The following is a 5,669-nucleotide window of genomic DNA, read 5'->3' as shown; positions in this document are numbered from 1 at the left end:
ATGACCAATTATGCAAATTAGGCGATGACATCATTTAGCTACTTCTAGCGACTTTTAGGACAACCAATAGCGATTTTCCTTACTGAGGAGTTGGCAACACTGGCTTCAAGTTCCTGGGAGTCCACATCTCCGAGGATCTCACCTGGACGACCAACTGCTCCAAGCTGGTCAAGAAGGCTCACCAGCGCCTCTTCTTCTTGAGGACTCTGAGGAAGAACTACCTGTCCTCAGACATCCTGGTGAACTTCTATCGCTGCACCATCGAGAGCATCCTGACCAACTGTATAACAGTCTGGTACGGGAACTGCTCTGCCTCGGACCGGAAGGCGTTGCAGAGGGTCGTGAAAACTGCCCAGCGCATCGCCGGAGCACCACTTCCTGCCATAAAAGACATCTACAGGAAGCAGTGTCTGAAAAGGGCTGGGAAAATCATCAAAGACCCCAGTCACCCATCACATGGACTCTTCACCCTCCTGCCCTCTGGGAGGTGCTACAGGAGCCTCCGGACTAAGACCACCAGGTACCGGAACAGCTTCTTCCCCACAGCTGTCAGACTCCTGAACTCTGCCTCCTGACATCTGACCCACGTTAAACTCATGGACTGAACATACACACACCCACAACCACCTACACACACAATGGACAACTGTACCCTCAAACACACAATAATTACATGGACTGAACCACCACTCACAACCACTAGCACTTTATATAGCCTCTGTAGAAATTATCCACACCCTCACTTATCTTAACTGAACTACTGTATAGTTCTGTGTAAATAATCATTCTGTACATACAATAATTTTTAATCCTACAACTGTATAACCTATAACTTGCATAGTTCACATTTCTGTATAGCTGTATATCTCAGATTTCTGTATATTTTTTTTATTTCATATTTATATCCTGTACATAGCTTGTACTCACTACAGCCTGTACATACTTATAGTTATAGAATATTCATCACATACTTCATACCGTGTACATTATAACATACCATAATAGACCCATTTCTGTAATATACTTACATATCTATATTATTGCTAAAATATATATCATAATATATCTATATCATGGCTAAAGCACTTCTGGATGGATGCAAACTGCACTTTGTTGCCCTGTAGCTGTGCATGTGCAATGACAATAAAGTTGAATTCTATATAGAGTGATATGGAACACCAAACAGCCCACAGCTCAGAGAAACACTGGTTTTCCTCCAGTTTACAGCTCGTCTAAAAATGGTGAAATTTGTGAGGAATGCCAGATTTTAACAATACCACACTGAGGTGGTCAAACTCAGAGCCCTTCTAAACACCCTCTCAGCATCATCAGCGAGCTCACTGAGGAAAAACTGCAGAGCTCGATTGGTTATAGTGAAAGAGAAACCAGCTGTCAGCAGGGATCCAAACAGTGGAATGAACCTGCACACGTTATCTGCTCCCATTATTTTAGCTGTGCTTGGAAGTGTCGTCAACTCATTCAGGATAAGATCTGTAGTTATGGTGTTTGTGGCCAGCGGTGAATTGATGACAGCGCACAGATCAGTGTAGGAGACACCTGTGATGGCAGCAAGTCTCTTCAGCGATGGGCTGTAAAGACCAAACCCAGCTACATAACCTGTGACAGCAGTCTTTAAAGTGCTGTCAACCAGAGCAGAAATCCCCAGAGGAGCTGTACGTACAGCTGCAGACAGAGTAGCATAGAGTTTTAGTTCAGCCTGAAAAACTTCTTTCTTCTTCTTGATGATGTTGCATATACCAAACAGCAGAACATCTCTCTGGTGTTCAGGAAGTTCTCTGTCTAAGGTCTCATGTAACAGAGGGAAGTCGTACAGGTGGAGCTCAAAGCTGGACACCAGGAAGACCTGCGGTGACTCGATGCCCAAATCTCTGAGTCCTGCGTAACAGAAGAAACACACGGTGTGAAGATTAAATGAGAAATGCAGACTAACACATCTGACTGTGGACTTCTTTGTGTGCTGCACCCTGGTGTAACTTCTGGTAATGTTTGGAGAAACTGTCTCAGTAATTGATGCCATGGCCTGCTTACACCAACACATCCTTTCACCTCTCAGCTGTGAAAGGCTGATAGCGGATTGTCGTCATCTCGATGAGAACAACGTGACATTGGATTTTCAGATGAACACCATAGACGCATCTAGTAAAACCCTCAGACGAGTACAGATCTCAGTGACATTAACCTCAAGCTGAAGGTCAGAGGTCAACCTTTCTAAAAGTCTTGTAAAGATGATAACACAAGAAGGAAGTCAGCTGGGACTTTCATATTTATTCCATAGGTGCATCTACTCAGAGGCTGCAGGGTCACCAGTGATGTTTTTGTGAAACATCTTGCAAAACTAACTGAAATATAAAATTTCTGTGTTACTCAAAGGTTGCATGAAAATACAGTTTAGTCATTAGTATGTAGAACTGTGGTGACGAGAAATGAACCATACAGCATATAAAATATGTGCTTATATATTGTTGTATTTAGTTAGCTCCATGTTAAGAGCAATCTACTCATACAGCGAGTTATTATGTGAATATTGATGTGATCCTTCTCTTCATGCTGCATCACTACACCTGATACATATAACTAAATTGTAAATGTCCATTGATATTGACATTCTCACTACCAGATTGGACAATATTCAGATTCCAGACCTCTATTCTACCTCTGATGATCTGTTGTTGTATTATAATTATTGTTTACTCAATGTCCTTGATTCTCCTGTAAAAACTCATTGTTTTCTTCGCTCGCTCTGCTCTGCTGCTCTGGTTTACCTCTGACCTCCGAGCATTGAAGGCCAAAGCTCGAAGGCTAGATAAATCTCACATCAGTAAGCACCACCTCTTCCACCCGCTCACTTCGATCTTCCTCTTCTATCCAGCTTGCTATGCCATCTTTCTGCCTCAGCACCATGGGAAGCAGAGCTTTCAGCTGCTCTGCTCCCAGGCTGTGGAGCTCTCTACCCCCAGATATAAGAAACACTGATTCTCTCCCCCAGTTTAAAACTCAACTCAAAACCATCTGTTAAAATCTGCATATTCACTGTGAACCTATTGTTTGTTTATGTTACTTTGTGCTTTTGTTTTATTATTTTTCTTCGTTGTCATTGTTCTATTATGTGTTTTGTGGCAAGTGTCCTTGGATGTCTTGAAAAGCGCTTTCAAATTATTATTATTATTATTATTATTATTATTATTATTATTATTATTAAATGGAAATGATGTTTAGGGTGAAACAAATATAATAACTCTAATCTACAGAGAAGAACAAAGAAAAGAAGCAGCTCACCTTGGGTGCAGTTCTTCCTGATGGTTGAAAGCGTCCTCTCCATGTTGAACTCTCTCCGGGTTCTTTTCTCGGCTCGTATATCTTTGTCAACCTTTCACCGAAGAAAGTAGAACTTTTTCTTCATCCTCTGAATCTCCTGAGCGAGTTTTACATCATTTTCTCTGAAGCGAGAGTCTGAGATGATGATGAAGAAGTCAAACCTCTCAAATCCAACAAGCTTCAGGTACTCATCAGCTGGAAATCTGGTAGTACCGATTCCAGGGAGATCCCACAAGATAACACTGGGATACTTTGGATGGGGGTACGGTGTAACCTGTGAGGTGGTTTCCACAACACCAGTGGGTGCAGCGCCCTGATCTTCATCACCAATGCCTCTGAAAGCATTAATAGAAGTGGATTTCCCAGAATCCGACTCTCCTGTGATGGCAACATTTAGCGGCGTGTTCCTTTGCTTTAATTTGCTTTGAATTCTTGCAGCAGCTGCACCAAAGTCAATGTTTTCCAGGTCTGGTTTAACTTCAGCAGTTACTCCTGGATGTGGCTCCATGCTCATCCTTGAGAAAAAAAAGTGTAAAAATGGCATATATCAAAGATCAGGACACTGTTGAATAATCTTACAATTTACTTTTAATTCTTCATTTTCATCTTAGCTACTTTCGGTCACTTTCTTTATTCAGAAAAGGCCACCACAGCGAGGAGCTCCCCACGTTTGATTTAGCAGGTTTTTCATCAGCTGTCTTTTCTGATGCAACCCAAAAGGATTTACAGTGGATAGAAAAAGTGTAGACACTGCTGTTAAAACGCTTTTGTGATGTTAAAACTGAGATCACAATGCATTTCTTTATGTGGGAGGGACAGACATCAGACTTTTTTCATTTTCACTGTTGTCCCATATTTTCTGAACTTTTTAATTTATGTTGACAGAGGTGTTAACGGCCTAAAACCTATTTTTGATGAGAACATTATTTGCTTTGCTCCACCCAATGTGGTTGAAAGTTGAGGATGTGGTTGGGGTGTAAATACTTCATGTACTCAGCTCCATAACTTCTGGAAAAATACAAAGACACAGCGTTTTAAATCAAATAACTGACATGAGATTAAAAATCAGACTTAATTTCAGGCATTTCTGCATTAACTGTTTATGAATCACAAACAGCTTTTATTCACCGTCCTCCATCTTCAGAGGGTCAGAATTTGATGGCCACACGAGGCCTGTTCCCTCTAAAACTGCTGAATAAATACGTCACATTAGCTGGTCTGATTAACAGGAAGATTAAACTCTGTTCTTTGTTTTCTTCTAGCTCACAGATCAACTTCTGGCTGATTCCAGATTAACTGCTGTTCGATTGCCTGGTGAGGCTAAACAGACGTGCCTTCATTTGTTTTTGTTTTTTTTTTAAAGAGGAAATGAACACTGAATATTTCATCTTTAAAATCCATCTGTTTTCTTGGGAGTATGACACAACAGCAAACAGCTGCTGCAGTGTTTATGATAAAAGAGCTTCAAGCTTAACTGAAGAACAACTAAACAGCCAGTTTACACTCCTGAAATAATCTTGGATGTGTGTTTAGTAAACTGAAAATAATTGATTCACTCCGTCAGCGGTAGAGACACTGAGTGGATTGAATATCCGGTGTCTGCTTTGGTTGTAGGATGACTATCCTCGCTGATCACTGCAGAACAATGAGGGCAACAAGAGCATCTCCCAACAACTTTATTAACGCTGCCGTGATGCTGAACAGGTAGTCAGGGGACGAGCATCGTTACACCGGAAACTCTTTTTAATAAAACAAACCGAGCAGTCTGCCGTCAACAAGCAAACAAATGATTGTTTTTGTTGTTTTTAATGAAACATGCGCAGTGTTCGTTTCCTGGTTTGCCGGCAGCGGCTCGTGGCTGTGGTGTATGGGGCGCCGTTTGTAAACTGAAACATGCCAAAATTAACAGCAACATTTTTCCACATTTAGCTCTAAATCTTACAAAAACATGTTTTTTTGAGTCATTTTTTTACAACATTTAGTAAAATATTTGTAACTTTTTATATTTAAAACAGGATTTTAAATGTTAAATCTAAATGCTAAATGTTAAATGTAAATGTTATATATAAATCTAAATGTTAAATGTTAAATCTAAATATTATATATAAATGTAAATGTTAAATGTTAAATGTAAATATTATATATAAATCTAAATGTTAAATGTTAAATCTAAATGTTACGGGAAACTAAATATTTAGCTAATATGCAAATTTATTGTACGGATCAACGGAAATACCAAAATAAAAGCTTCAAGAAAACCTCCCGCGCTAAAGTGTGCCGGTCGCGGTCAGGTTCTGTGTTTGCGCTCCTCTTACGGTCACTTTTGACTGCCA

At 40.3% G+C, this 5,669-nt stretch overlaps 1 pseudogene; it reads right to left on the bottom strand.

The window, feature by feature from the left end:
• Positions 1-1,267: 1,267 nt before the first annotated feature.
• On the bottom strand, positions 1,268-4,676 carry LOC146551782 (interferon-inducible GTPase 5-like; annotated as a pseudogene).
• Between the last annotated feature and the right edge of the window lie 993 nt (positions 4,677-5,669).

The sequence above is a fragment of the Mchenga conophoros genome, linkage group LG19 (assembly GCF_057382185.1).
Source record: "Mchenga conophoros isolate Kocher_MC1m ecotype Shallow Benthic linkage group LG19, M_conophoros_male_GT1.1, whole genome shotgun sequence".
NCBI classification, from domain to species: domain Eukaryota; kingdom Metazoa; phylum Chordata; class Actinopteri; order Cichliformes; family Cichlidae; genus Mchenga; species Mchenga conophoros.
Note: the sequence above shows the minus strand (reverse complement) of the source record. Positions and strands in the feature narration are given on the sequence as shown.